Source organism: Zalophus californianus, chromosome 1 (assembly GCF_009762305.2).
Source record: "Zalophus californianus isolate mZalCal1 chromosome 1, mZalCal1.pri.v2, whole genome shotgun sequence".
NCBI classification, from domain to species: Eukaryota; Metazoa; Chordata; class Mammalia; order Carnivora; family Otariidae; genus Zalophus; species Zalophus californianus.
Genome location: NC_045595.1, coordinates 214,541,163 through 214,553,940, shown reverse-complemented (window position 1 = coordinate 214,553,940; position 12,778 = coordinate 214,541,163). Strand labels below are relative to the sequence as shown.

Sequence of the window (12,778 nt, the reverse complement as noted above, 5' to 3'; positions counted from 1 at the left end):
GTGAGGAGGACAGATTAGCACCAGAATTTACTCTGTCGGCTTCATCTTCAAATACATCTTCTTCACCCTTCTGGCTCATGTTTAAACCTTGGATAAGACTTTTTCATTGAGAAAAACAGAACTTCCATCTAAAACAAACTGAATGACACTTGTGGGTCCTGAAAAAGAGATTTTTGGATTTCTAAATGTTACTTTTTTATTAAAACTTGAAATAAATAGGAAATACACATCCAACTCCTATTTCATTACTTCAGTCCCCAGCAGTCGTGTGTCGTATCTACTGCGTCTTCAGCCACGTCCTCTCACTCGCAAGGGATGCCTTCCATCCTGCTCCTCCCTGGCTTGGCGTACCTTCCGCCAGAAGGAGCCTAACCGATTTCAGACAGCACTAAACAGGCTTTGTATAAGTAGAGCACGCTAAACTTTTCTTACGTTGCTGGGAAAATTCATTTTTTATTAATTTGTTGTTTTGACTAATTCCTAACTCACTTTTAGGAGAATAAGAGAAAAGGGGGACAGCAAACACACCCGAGGCCTGTGGCTTCCCCCGGCTCTCCCTGGCTTTACCATGGAGACTCACATCTGGGAAACTCAATCCAGGTATCATGGTACGCACATCTATGCACACTTGTCTCTGGCCACATGGTTAGGACGGTTTGGGAACAACAATGAACACATTTAGAATGATTAGTTACTGACAGACTCTATTTCTATTAGTCTAGGCTGCAACAATGAACATGACCACAACCCGCACTGCACACAGAGAGCCTGGTTAAATGTCATAAAAAGGCTTTAAAAGCAGCAGGCATCCTAGGCAAATGAAGAAAGGGACCTACCAAAAAAACCAAGGAATGTAGTTAAGAGGCCACCATCACAGGAAAACAACTGCCCTAAAGACAAAGGAGTCCGCACCACCGTGGAAAAGAAAGAAACAAAAGCAAACAGCTCTGAAAGCTTGAAATCCTATTGATAACACTTGAGAATCTAAGATAACACTTCATCAACATGAAATGACAGCAAGGTAGCTCTTTCCTCACAAAAGAATTTCCATGCCAGATTGTTGATCTTTGTCCACAGTTGTTTCACAGAACAAAGACACAGGATCACAAGCAAACCAAACCAAACACCAAAGAGGCTGATCTCAGCCAGAATTCCTAGATACGGGCACACTGTAGAGAGAAAACTCACCTCACGAGTTCAAAAGCCTGGACGTGGTGGGTTTCTTGGCACTTGGCGGACAGGCGAGCCAGGATTTCAGGTCCCACACCTTCCCAGGGCGCCATACGCTTGCTCAAAGCCCAGTTCTTGAAACACGCCTATGACCCACGTGTGCACGCTCGTGCGAAGTAAGTCTATGAGCAAGCACAGGAACAACACACTGTCAGCATGCTTTTACCTGCATGTTCAAAACAACTCCACATTTTCTTTTGCCTAACTCTTAGGGGTTGTCTCATTCAAAATATGTTCAGTTAATTGTGACCTGAGAACCACTGTGGCTTCAAGGGGGCATCTCAAGAAAATGGAGAAACCATGCCATCTATCTCTTTTATCATACTTAAAAGCCCAAAATGAAACCAGATCTCCTCTAAAAAAATCACAAGTGACAAAGTCAAATATCAAAAAAGCGAAGGATCAAAGATGCACCTAAAACATAACAGAAAATCCCTTCAGAACTGAACCCAGCACCCCGCATCACCTCTCTTTGTTTCCACGCTAACCTTGTTACCCAACCCAGCACTCAGAAGGTGCGGACTTCATCCAGGAATATTTCCCCCAAGGAAAAATGCCAACTTTGCATTAATGCCATAAACACCACGACCCCTTGCGGCCAGCCGTCACCTCAAGAGGACTTGCAGGTCTTAAGGGAAAGGCTCTCAGCTTTTCCCCATTGAGGATGATATTCGCTGTGATATTCGGAGTGAAAAGAAGGGCCATATGCGCCCCAATGTTCACAGCAGCAACGTCCACAATAGCCCAACTGTGGAAAGAGCCGAGATGCCCCTCAACAGACGAATGGATAAAGAAGATGTGGTCCATATATACAAGGGAAGATTACTCAGCCATCAGAAAGGATGAATACCCAACTTTTACACCCACATGGATGGGACTGGAGGAGATGATGCTAAGTGAAATAAGTCAAGCAGAGAAAGTCAATTATCATATGGTTTCACTTATTTGTGGAACATAAGGAATAACATGGAGGAAAGCTTGAAATCTTTCAAGCTTCCCCTCCTTCTCCTGGGAAGGAGAAGGAAGGGAAGAATGGGGGGGGAATTGGAGGGGGAGACGAACCAGGAGAGACGATGGACTCTGAGAGACAAACTGAGGGTTCTAGAGGGGAGGGGGGTGGGGATGGGTTGGCCCGGTGATGGGTATTAAGGAGGGCACGTACTGCATGGAGCACTGGGCGTTATACGAAAACAATGGACCGTGGATCACCACATCAAAAACTAATGATGTAATGTATGGTGACTAACATAACATAATAAAATTAAAAAAAAAACCAAAAAACAAGAAGACTTGCAGGACGGGTATGGAGCAGCATGCTGAGCCAGGACCCCCAGGCTGGCTGTTGCGAGCTCACTAGGACAGCAGGTGGCATTTCCAACCCCATGGGCTGCCCACCACTGCAAGGCAGGGGCCCTGCTCCCAAAACCCCCACTTGCCACTCCTGATACTTCCTCTGCTTCAAGACCCTTTCAGTGTCCCCTGCAACACTGTGTCTGTCCACCTGCGCCAAACAGACCATCTCAACTTTGCTGGAGCTGGCTGCTAGCCAGCTGGACAGGAGTTTCATCTCAAAGCTCTTTGAGAACCCCCTCCCTGAGAACACCTCCATTCCTGGCCCATGCTCCCACCCCCACTCCTGTCTCCCAGCAGCAGTTGGGGCTGGCCCCTGCCCTATCTTCCCTCTTCTTTCTGGAGTCTAACTCTCCCCCAGAGGTCCCAAGGTAAACAGGTGCAGTGGGCAATGGCCCCCCTCTCCTCTGGCCCTGCTCCTTTACGTGCCCCCCGCATGGGACGACTACAGAATCCAAGCTTACCGCACCCAGGCAGCACCTAAGTCTTCCCAGAAGACTTATATATATACACACCCACATATATGTATCCCACTAAACCCAAACTAAATGCAGCCCAATGTGACTTCCTCTCAGCCAGCTCACAAAGAAGCCCAAGGCCATCCAAGGCCTCCTGGGACAGGGGATGTGCAAGAGAGAAGCGGGGGGCGAGGAGGCGAGAGTCCTGGTGACTCGAGTTAAACGATCTCCCTCTTGAGAGATGTAAAACGTGTGAAGACGCCGGCCAGGAGGGACCTCTGCCAGTGAAGTCCCCGGACATCCACATCACGAGGACCCCAGCCGCACCCAGGGGCCTCCCTGGCAATATGACCCTTTCCTGCTGAGTGGAGTTCGTGCTGGCAAAACCAAAGGATATGCTGTTGAGAATAACGGAAGTGATAAATCTACAAAGAAAACCAAGGAAACAACACAAAAGTCAATGATACTTAGAGCAGAGGATGAGAACACAAAAGGAGCTTCTAAGGAATTATTAGCTTCTTAAAAAACATTATTTTTTAAAAATAGACTTTATTTTTTAAAACCATTGTAGATTTAAAGAAAAAGTGAGATGACAGTAAAGAGGTTTCCCACATACTCACAGAGTTTCCACTTTATAAGCATCTCACATCGGTATGGTCCATTTGTTACAATTAACAAACCAATAATAACACGTTATTATTAACTAAGCGTTCAGATTTCCTCAGTTTCCCCTAACGTCCCCCTTCTGTCCCAGGATCCCGTCCAGGACACCACGTGACACCGGTCATGTCCCTTTACATCTCTTGGCCGTGACAGTTTCTCTGATGACCCTGACCGTTGGGAGGAGGGCCAGTCAGGCGTTTGGGGGTGTTGCCCCTCATTTTGAGGAGGACCAGTCAGGCGTTTGGGGTGTTGCCCCTCATTTTGAGGAGGACCAGTCAGGCGTTTGGGGTGTTGCCCCTCATTTTGAGGAGGACCAGTCAGGCGTTTGGGGGATGACCCTGACCGTTGGGAGGAGGACCAGTCAGGCGTTTGGGGGATGACCCTGACCGTTGGGAGGAGGGCCAGTCAGGCGTTTGGGGTGTCGCCCCTCGTTGGGATTAGCATGATGTGGTTTCTCATGAGTGGGCTGGGGTCAGGGGTTGTCGGGGGGAAGACCACACAGGGAGGTGTCCGTCTCATCCCATCCGGCCCAGGTGCCTGCCGTCAACATGACTTGTCACTGCTCATGTTGGCCGTGGTCACCCGGCAGAGCTGTGTCTCCCCGGTGTCCCCACCCCACGTGGCTCCTTCCCTTTCCTGCTCTGTCCCCTGGGGAAGGGAGTCGCCACGCTCAGCCCACACCTAAGGAGTGGGGAGGTGCGCTGTGCTCCCCGAGGACGGAGCGGCTGTGCAGACACTGGGATTCTCCTTCGGAGGAGGAGATAAGTACCGTTTCCGTGTCAGCGCATGAGTGACTCATTATGGATGTCCGAATGGACTCGTGGATATTTATTTTATACTGTGGCTATAATCCAACAGGACTTCACTCTGTTGCAGGGACTGGTCCAGCTCTGACCACCGGGAGCCCCTTCAGGTGGCTTCTGTGTCCCTCTGATGCCCATCAGGGTGGGGGCTGTGCTCCGCTTTTGAGCACCTCCTTCCTTTCTGGCTTGACCTGGTGCTCCAGGCCCACCCTGGGCACATCCTGCCCGGCCCTAGAAAGGAGCCCTCGCTTTTTATTTTTCATATGCTCTTTTATGAAGCATAGTTAGTTACACATTTGAAAAATATCCTTATGAAAGAAGCTAGTTTAATCTAGCTTTTAAGCACCCTATATCCATCTTCCTACTGCTGATACAGCACCAAATTTGTTCTAAGGAAATGGGCTGCCCCTGGCTACTGACCGAGTGGTCTTATGGAAGGGGCTACCTGTAGTGACGGGGATGGGGGAGGAAGCCTAAACCTTTCACGTTAAAGTGCTTACATACTTATTTCCAAAGATATGCATACTTTTATAATTTAAAAATACATAGAATTATTTTAAACCCTTGCATTGATTGCATGTAGAGGCCAAATCCAAGTAAGGAAGATATACTAACAATTCTTTAGAATAGAAATAAGCAAAAAGCATGCTCAGTCTGTGCTTAGAAATAAATAAGCCAGGTCGAGCAAAGCCTACATGGGCTGCGAGGACCCTCCCCACAGTGTCTCCAGTGGTTCCTCCTGCACAACCATCAGCAAAGACTGGTTCACAAGGGCATTCAAAACACTCAGAGGTCTGGGGGCGCCTGCTGGCTCAGTTGGTCGAGCATGTGACTCTTGATCTTGGGGTCATGAGCTCGAGCCCCACATTGGGTGGAAAGTTATTAAAAAGGATAAATAAAACAAATAAAATTTAAAAATTCAAATGTCTATATATTAAGTATATAGAATTTGGAAATTTTCACAAGAGTTCTGCTTGGGGAGAAAATTTTACATCTCTGAAGATGGCTGAGTTCATAACTTCCAAAATCAAAAGGGTCCCTGGTTTACTTGAGAAATAAGTTATCCTTTCAAACTGCAGTCCAGGAAGTAAACGTTGTACATGAGTAAAACTCTGGAGAAGCATTAACAAAAAAAAAAAAAAAAAAAAAAAAAAAAAATGTTTTAGCTACAACACAGGCATATTTAAGAAAAAGATACCATAATCTCAAGGTTTTTAACACAAAAGCTCCATGTGCATACTGCAGGAGGTAAGGTTTCCGAAGTCCCCGGAAACCCCTAAACCCAGGGGTTTGCAGAATGGTGGTAACATGCCACCGGCGTGCCCGGAGCCCCTGCTTAGCAGCTCTGTGGCCGGGCTAGGCGCCGCCTGGGGCCGAGCGTACGGGGCACCGCGCGGAGGGGGCACGGGCGCACCAGGCACCGCGCGGCGGTCCGCGCTGGGCAGGTTCGGCGGCGCGCGGGCGTGATGGCGCGCGGGGCGGGATCGCGGGAGCCGACCGTTAACCGCCAGCAGCGGACCAGACCTCACGGGACAGGACCCTGAGAGGACCGCGCAGAGTAGATCTGCCAGGCGGCAACCAGCACCGATAAGGAGACGCGCCCCGAGCGCTCGAGTATGGCGACCCAGCCCGCGCCCACGCTACTCCTGCTGCTGCTGGTGACCCTGCTCCTGTCTGCGCACACCCGCATGGAGCCCACGGACACCGCGCCCACCCCGACCCCAGCCCCAGCCCCGGCCCCGGCCCCGGCCCCGGCCCCGGCCCCGGCCCCGGCCCCGACCCGGGACGGCAACTCGTCGGCAGGCCAGCCCCTGCCGGGCATTGAGCTCAAGGCTGCAGCCCGCGCCCCGCGCCCGGCGCCCAGCCTGCCCGCCCTGCTGGCCCCGCTCATCCCGCTCAACCTGCGGCTGGTGCTCGGGTAGGGCGCCCGTCCGGCGTGGCCAGCACTGCCCAGCGTGGACACAGAGCGCCAGGGCTCACCAGCCTCCACTCCTTCACTTGGCTCGTAGAAATGGATCTAGAAAAGAGAGAATCCCACCGTGACTGCTTTGCAGGGTGTGGACACACAAAGGTCACACCTCCTGCGATTCCACAGCAGACTTAAAGAAGCTGATGACATCCTACTGAGTTCAAGATGGGGTTCAGGAACTTCGGGTACCTGCAGCTCTACCTTGGGAATTAAAAGATATGTTGCCTTTACTTTGATTCCTTAAATTTATAGTCAAAACACGATTGGGTAGTATGCCAAGTGTTTCTCCGAATTGTGGGTGATGGGTTGTGACCAGGCCCGGCACCAGCCGCAGCTCTCTTGGGAGCTGGTGGCTGCATCTGACTTGGGGACAGTAAGTGACGGGGGCCAGCATGACGACAGCAGACCATCCCCACATCCAGCGTGTGTACTCTGCTGCCCTCCACACCCCACGCAGGCAAGAACTCCACAGTACCACTGTTAACCTAATGCCTAAGAGCAGTATAGAACCTCACATCTTCAAATGCTGCTTTATTTCTATATATGTTGAGTAATTTCTACAGTTTAAAGGTGACTTTTAATACATATCTTTTAAATCTTGAACACAAGGTTTGGAGTTACATTACATTCACCTGAGTCATAGTCACACTTTTTAATGTTTTTATCTTTATAACCACATTTGAAATCTTTCCTATCAATATTTTTAGACAGTACCTGGGACAAAGCCTAAAGTAGTTTCTGGAAGTTAATCTAATCCAACCATCAACACACACACACACACACCCTCTGCTTCACGGTCTCACACGGACACTCCATTATTGAGCAGGCTACGGGGCCTTCAGAACCAAAGACATGCCAGCCTCAGAGAGCATTCCAGAAACACCCAGAGCAAGAACAGCATGTGTGAACAAACACTGCATGTTCTGGAGTGCACACTGTGTTTAGTGATTAAGCTTCGATTTATATAAAGTGATACAGTACTGACTTGCATTGAACACAAATGGCAAATTATTTTTTTTAAGGCTTAAGGAGCAATCTAAAGAAAAATCCTAATTTAACAGGTTTTACTCTATGCATTAAAGGATGGCCAATTATAGCTTTCTTTGACATAAAGAATAATGGAAGGATTGCGCTCCCATAGGAAATTACACTTTCTTGGTCACCAATCCTACCCCTTCTCTCTCGCAGTAATGTTGAATTAACAACCCCTAACAGCCGACATTGAAATTCCTATCAGATGAGCCAAGGTTTCATTCCAATCCCAGGCATCTATCAGATTTTATCTCCATTTCCAGCTCTACCTGCCTGCTGGTGACACAACTCAGGTTCATGTTTTGTGGGGGGAAATGTCCCTATATTGGGGATCAGTCCTTTTTGCCCCGCAGGGAAGATACCCAGTCGGGCCTAAAACACCAAGAATAACCCGGCTGTGTCCCTGAGGCTCAAGGAGAAGGTGCGCAGCTCCTGACTTGCCGCACACCTGCCCTTGCTGGGGAGCTTGGCCAGGGACCCGGGGCGGTGCTCACCCAGCTGCTGCTAGTGTCCACAGACACTGTTGAAAACGGTTCACACAATCACTCCATCCTCACAGTCACGAGGGAGGTATTAGTATCCCCGGTTTGCAGACGAGGAAACCAAGGCCCAGAAGGTCAAATAACATGTCAAGGTCACACAGTGAGAGGTGGGATTGGGACGCGGCCGAAACCCAACAGCCTGGTTCCAAAGGCCAGAAAAATAAGGACTTCCCTCCGCGGCATCTCACCTGGAAACGATGGGAGCCTCCACAGACGGGGCAGGTCGGGGGGGGGGGGGCCGGGGGCACCCGGGGGAGTGCGGTGGGGGGAGGGGAGGGGGCCGGGGGCACCCGGGGGAGTGCGGTGGGAGGAGGGGGGGCCGGGGGCACCCAGGGCACCCAGGGGAGTGCGGTGGGGGGAGGGGAGGGGGCCGGGGGCACCCGGGGGAGTGCGGTGGGGGGAGGGGAGGGGCCCGGGGGCACCCGGGGGAGTGCGGTGGGGGGAGGGGAGGGGCCCGGGGGCCGGAGCACCCAGAGCAGCGCGGTCGGGGGAGGGTGGAGGCCGGGGGCAGCGGGGCCGAGCCAGGTGCTGGGGGGTAAGGAGTGAGTTAGTTTTACTGCAGCCCCGAGGGTCAGCCACGAGGGGACTGTCCGCGCAGGCAGGGAAGCCGGGAAGGGAGAGAGCTCCGGCAGCTGCAGGAAGGGGGCTGGGAGCATGAGGGGAAATTGAGGGCCCAGTCCGGAGGCTTCTGTTGGGGGCAGAGGAGAGACGGTGGTGGCCTGTGGGCCACTGGGCTGGGGGGCGGGGGGACAGGGAGAAGCGCACATCCCGGGTGGAGGGTTTAAGGGGACAGCAGGCCCAAGGCGTGCTGGGGACTCCAGGCGACCACCAGGAGAAGCGGCCCGGTTTCCGGCGACGTTCACCGTGAAGAGGAAAGGGTGGGAAATGGACGAAAATAAGGAGGTTGGTTCCAGATGTTCGGGAACACCTGTGGGGCAGCAGCTGGAGAGGGCGGTGCGATGCCCTACCTGGCAGGCCTGGGGCCCAGGGCCCGCAGGGAACTGGAGATGGAAAAGCAGGGCCAGGCGGCTCCACCCAACTGCCTGCCTGTCAAAGTCAGGGCGCCCAGACCCCAGCGGCCGCGGCGCCCCCCCACCACCTCCTTCCCCACAAAGCGGGCCCCTGTTCCGCGCTGCGGCAGGCGCCTCAGGTCTCTGCCTGCCCCAACCCTTCACATCTGGCCAGGACGGGGCCTCGCCACCCCACCCACACCTGTTCTGCCAGCACCATGGAGAGCCTTCCAGACCACAGCTCTGACCTCACGCCCCTGCCCCCGGGCCACCCTGGCTCAGAGTAAGACTCAATGACCAGCCACTGGCCCACCGGCCCCTGTCTGCCCACGTCTGCCTACCAGACTCCCAGCAAAGCTCACAAGCTCACCTTAACTCTTCCAGCAGAGCTTCACTCTGGTTCCCAATTAACCAAGAGACGGCACTGGGACCACCTCCCAGTGGAAAAGAGTCTGTAAGGAACCGGAGGGGCCGACCCCCTGTTCTTCCTGACCTGCAGCCACTGCGGAGGAGGCAAATCCATGCCCACGTCCAATCCCTGCCAAAAACACAGGGCGCGGGCAGGGAGCAGCTGAACTTGAAGAGGCAGCTGTGTGGGCCACACTTAACATGTGGGGAAGGTCCCTCCCAAGCCCCGGACAGGCTCCCCAGGCTCCCTTGGCTCCCATGAGCTGTTCTGGATGTGCCCTTGGGGGGTTCTGTACAGGAGTCGACCTCAGACACTATGCCAGAAGACTGCAAAGAAGTGGGTGAAGACAGAAGCAGGAGCACCTGCCCCTTCCCTGCCTCCTGGGGGCTGTGAGGAAGGGGCTGCAGCCGCCATCCCCGGGGCGCACGGCTGGGTCGTGGCCTGGCCCAAGATGGCCCTTCCTCCAGACTCCTTCCACAGACACCACAGCAAAAACCATGTGGGGGTTAGGGGGCCCACGCTCTTGCAGAGAACCCAGTGGCCCCTCTTCGCGGAGGGGGGCATGGTTACTGGCGCAGGCCCGCACAGCTAGGCTGGGCCCACCCACAGCAGCCACGCACTTAGGCCACTCACTGCGCAGAAGGGGCCCATCCTTACCCGGGGCACCCCGCACCCATCCCCAGCCATTCTCATCACCAGGTAGGTCAGTCCATCCAGTTTGGCGTAAAAGACTAACAAGGCCACCTGGCCACAGACAGCCCCATTCTCCAACATCGACTCCCCACTCACCCGTCTCTGGTGTGGGGGACTCTCCCAACTGGTCCAGAACTAGAGAGGTAAGAAATGGAACTAAGTGCAGAACCCCGCAGCACTGAAGCCTCTGACGGTCAGGTACTAGGACTCCTACAGACAGGGCTGTGGGGCACTGCCCACTGTCCCTCTTACTCCTCCTCACAGAGCCCGATTTTGGTATGCACAGACGCTGCCGCGGACCCTAGTGACCAGAGGCGGCGTGCAGCACTCTTGCGGACAACGAGATGGAGACTGGGGGTTTCCTGAAATGCCTTCCCGATAGAGACACCGCCCCTTCCTGCTTCCCCTCCTTCCTGCTGGGACATCAGGCTGCAGTCAGAAGTCACCGCTAAGCACGAGGATGAAAGAGCAGACGGAAGAGACACAAAGGCCCAGAAAGCACGGTTCCAGACTGCACACTTCTTGGTACGAGGGGCCCAGGAGCTGAAAGCCACACCAGCCAGGTTCTCTGCTCCATGCTGCCACACCAACCTGACCCAAATGCAGGCCAAGGACTCTGCCTGGGCACAGGGACTACGACCAGGCCTACTAGAGACCCGGACCCACAGCAGTGACCATGAGCTCATGTTGCAGGGCAGAGGGAGAGACCACATGCATACCAGGCAGCGAACAGGGCGACTTCAAGTGCTCATCAAGCAGGGTGACGTGGACAAGAACAGCATGGGGCGGGGGGGCAGAGGGGGACAGCCTCGCCAGGGAGACACCATGTGAGCTGAGGGCAGGACGGCAGGCGGGCGGCAGCCTTGTAAACACCTGGGGGATGACTGTCCCCGCAGGAGGCACGACACACAAGACCTGGGGCGGGGGACTCCACTTGTGCAGATCCGGGTCAGGGAAAATGGAGGGACAGCAGCAAGGGAAAAGGCCTGTGAACTTTTTCCTAAGGGAACTTACTTTCCCCATGGTGAGGGGAAGTCACTGGAAGGGGTCAAGACAGGGTCAGCTGCTGGGATGTGCCCCTAGAAGGGGGACTGCAGTGACCCCATGAGGGTGGACTGCACAGGAGCAAGTCTAGACCCAGGAGAGCCAAAGGAGACAGGAACAGACCTTGAGGAGCTGGACAGTGAGCAAGGCGGGGACAAAGGAAGGAGAATGACCCCCACCCCTGTGGGAGGGATGGGGATGATGGGAGATGCGCCCTGTACCACTTCTGGAGGGTGGCACAAGCTACACAGGCTAGGGAGGCATCGGCACCCGGGGCAGGCGGGGAGCGTGGCCCTCGGGCCGAGGGCAGGCAGGGGCTGGGGAATCGGGCAGCTCAGGCAGCTGTCAGACGCTGCTGAGGGCCTAAGCAGGACAGTGGCCACTGACCTTGACAAAGACAGGTCACTAGCGACTCGGACGAGCCATTTCAGAAGGACAGAGAGGCCAAAAGCCAAGCAGAACAGTGAAGAAGGTCATGACAGTGGGGACAGGCATCCAAGCTGGGAGGCCCCAGCATGAAGGCCAACGGCCTGCCATCCCCCACGCCGAGGCCCCAGCTCAGTCTGTTCTTGGATCACCTTTCTGCGCAGGACAGCTTGAGACATACAGGTCTGCGCGAGCACACACCTCCCTGCCTGGTTCGCTCGGTGCCTGTCACAGAGGCCCGCATGCCGGGGGCACTCAGAAAACTGGCTGGCAAGAGGTGAGAAGAGCTGTGTGAACGGAGAGCCCCCCAGGACAAGGTCCTGAGGGCCCCGGGGTTCACGTGGACACAAGGGTGCAGAGAACCGGCAGGTGTGGAGCTGAGACACAGCCGGATACAAGCCCTCGGATGCTGCTTCCCTGTGTAGAGACCACGTCCCCCCCCCGGTGACCACACCAGCCGCAAAACACGAGAAATACACTTTTCACCAAACCCACAACTCAAAAACATCCTGGGGAATTAATCAAAACTTTCCAGAACTTTACTTCAGGATTCCCAACGTAAAGGTAACTTCAGACAACAAACTAACACTGGGTCCAAAATGGGCTCACAGCACCTGCGCTCTGCCCACAGCAGAAGTCAGGACAGGCCGCCTGACGGAAGCTGATCTCATGGGTCCTTAACGAGGCTCAAAATACATTCTGAATGCTGCGCTTCAAATCCGGCTACTCGGGGAGTTATAAAAAATGTTTCTAATTCAATATATTTTATTTCTCAAAAGAGCCTCCATTTATAAACACAACATCACCAGAAACCCATCTTATGAAAGAGCACATTGTACGTACATCAAAATCGAGAAACCACCTCTTAAAGTTCTGTGACTCCAACAGGCTACGATCACGCACAGCCACACAACAAATGAGGTGAGTCATGAGTGGTGAGGACCAACAGATCACCAGCAAAAATGAAGTGCCATAAATAAAGCAAGTTATTTAACTTGATTTTATCAAACATTTTCTCTGCACCCAGCGTGTGACGGCTGTTCAGGGACGGGGAGCCAAAACCAAAGATACTTCTCAGGGCAGATAAGAGATTCATGCCCAGAGTTACAGCCAGGAAGACAAGAAGAATTAAGTTCTGGCCTGTCATTT

At 53.6% G+C, this 12,778-nt stretch overlaps 1 protein-coding gene across 9 annotated transcripts in view; it reads right to left on the bottom strand.

Annotated features, from left to right (window-relative positions):
* The window catches only part of ADARB1 (adenosine deaminase RNA specific B1), a 150,023-nt gene that overhangs the window by 117,988 nt on the left and 19,257 nt on the right, over positions 1–12,778 (bottom strand). For 5 of the 9 annotated variants that reach the window (XM_027584489.2, XM_027584486.2, XM_027584495.2 and 2 more), the window contains one exon: positions 1,189–1,352. The exons of 2 other annotated variants lie outside the window; for them this stretch is intronic. The gene's annotated coding sequence lies outside the window, so the exon portion shown is untranslated. Of the gene's footprint in view, positions 1–1,188; positions 1,353–10,255; positions 10,483–12,778 lie in introns of those variants that run through there. 2 more of the 9 variants (XM_027584487.2, XM_027584492.2) reach the window with 2 other exon arrangements.